This window comes from Notechis scutatus, chromosome 5 (genome assembly GCF_049901735.1).
Source record: "Notechis scutatus isolate UNSWTSFEM ecotype Mainland chromosome 5, rNotScu1.2, whole genome shotgun sequence".
Lineage (NCBI taxonomy): Eukaryota > Metazoa > Chordata > Lepidosauria > Squamata > Elapidae > Notechis > Notechis scutatus.
Genome location: NC_142013.1, coordinates 115,068,069 through 115,070,190, shown reverse-complemented (window position 1 = coordinate 115,070,190; position 2,122 = coordinate 115,068,069). Strand labels below are relative to the sequence as shown.

The following is a 2,122-nucleotide window of genomic DNA, read 5'->3' as shown; positions in this document are numbered from 1 at the left end:
CCAGCACCCGAAGGCAGGACGAGAAGCAACTGATCAAGGAAACAACCTAAGAGTTAAAATTCCTTCTGCCTTGAGCAGGGGTTGGACTAGAAGACCTCCAAGGTCCCTTCCGGCCCAGTTATCCTGTTCTTTTTGAGCAGGCAAGCGCAGGGGTGGGTTGCACAGGCTCTTCCCTTTCGCTGGGCAGCCGAAAAGCAGCGGCGTTTCCTTTTTCGGCTCCATCCGAGGCGGCAGCTGTGGAAGGAAAAATCCGATCCGGAAGAGGGTAGCAATGAGCCCAGCTGGAAATCAGTCCCAGAAGGACAAAAGGCACAAGAAAGGCGGGGGAAGACTTGCTAGAAAAATTGGACCCTTTGCAGAATAGGCAGAATCTACATTTTCTCCCAAGTGTCTGAGCCGAGAATAAGAATAGCTTATAGAAGACCGGTGATGGACGCACTTTTAACTGCTGGAAAGGGAAATATGGATATCTCTGAAAGTTAGCAATTGGGGGGGAAAAAAATCTGAATTTAATTCTCTCTGCAATGGTTGCTGCTGCACACGGCCTCTCTCTTTTCTCCGCTCCATAATGGTGGAGGCAACCCTGGAGATGGCCTTGAGGGAATACCCAGTAGTGGCTATGGGAACAAGGAGGGCAGGAATATTCCTTAAAAAGCCCTGGAAAAGGAGAGCCGTTTATTTGGAGGAGGTTCATTGGTTTTGTTGAAACAGGATAAACACCCACAGACACCCAGCAGTTCTTTCTGCTTCTGAATCTACTATACTTTTAAGTAAGTGAAATTGGGCAGGGCCTCATGGGAGACATCAACACGGTTTCAAAAATATTCATTGCATAGGCTCTATTTTCCAAGCGCTGCTCATCTACGATAAATGGGAACATTAAATCAGACCCCTGAATAAAATTTGGAGATTGAAGAGTCAGTCCCGGGGATTATTAGTACACTGAACTCAGGAAAATATAATTTGGAAAGTATCACGTCTAAAGTCCCATTGAGGCTTAAATACGGTTAAGTCTGTGAATAAGCCATCTTTTTATTAGTCCATTTTATATTAAATTATTGCAAGGCCTTGCATCTGGCCCAGTTGTTCACCTCCAAGTCAAAGTACCTTAAGTATTAAATGTGTGTTATTTCTCTACTTATGCAATCACACAAAATCTTCATCATATAATTGGCACTTTCTCTCAGAAAATGATTTAAGGAAAATTTGAAAGGCTGCTACTTGTGAAAAACAAGTTTTTGATAGAACCCCAATAATCCACCTTTTTTTTTTTTTGCAGGAAAAAAAATATCTTATTAATCATTTGGTTTTTAAATCACATAGCTTTAACGAACGAGCAGAAACGAGGCTTATTATGAGCAATGTCTTTATTAGCTAATCAACATCAACATGCAAAAATAAAGGCTAAATACAAAGTCTATGGTATGGTTTTTGTCTCTACTACAATGAGGGGTGTGTGTGTGTCTGTAAGATGATAAGGATGTGATTTAAAAATTGAACTAACCCACCTCTCTTGGGCCACCAATACCCTAAAATTACATAATTCAAGGCATCTTCTTCTTCTTCTTCAAAACTTAAGGTTACCAGCTGATTTTTTTTTTCTTTTTCATGTGAATACATTCTCAAAAGCAAGAAAATAAGGCAGTAGCACTAAATGGGTTTTTGATATTTGAATCCTATGCACATACTAATAAAACGAAAAGTCCTTAACACTATTGGTCAACTGGAAAGGAGGACAGACGGACGAGTGGCACATTGTGGCTGCAATGTGACCAGTTCTGCGTTTAATGCAATTTTTAAAAGATTCTTCAAATTATCTAGGACAGAAATTTCTCAACAGTGGGAACTGGGAGAGAGATGGACTTCAACTCCCAGAATTCTTCCAGTTCCCAAAGCTGAGAAAAACCACAAACCCTTCTCTATTTAACCTTTTCTTCTCTTGTGTTAGCATCCATCCGGCATCAATTCCAAGGACTGGCTGTCTTTTAAAGGCTACGTGACAGACGATACCAAACCACAAAGTGTCTGCTAACACAAAGTGTTTTTGCACAGCTGGGTGCGTGCTTCCAGTTGGCGACACCACCACACATTGGAAGGGGAAAGTGGCTTGTGTGGCATGTGG

The 2,122-nt window shown here is 41.6% G+C and overlaps 1 protein-coding gene across 3 annotated transcripts in view; it reads right to left on the bottom strand.

Moving 5' to 3' along the window:
• Nucleotides 1-1,349: 1,349 nt before the first annotated feature.
• MAEA (macrophage erythroblast attacher, E3 ubiquitin ligase) overlaps nt 1,350-2,122 on the bottom strand; it is a 26,138-nt gene continuing 25,365 nt past the window's right edge. For all 3 annotated transcript variants that reach the window (XR_015749945.1, XM_087967601.1, XM_087967602.1), the window contains one exon: nt 1,350-2,122. This exon is cut by the window's right edge. The gene's annotated coding sequence lies outside the window, so the exon portion shown is untranslated.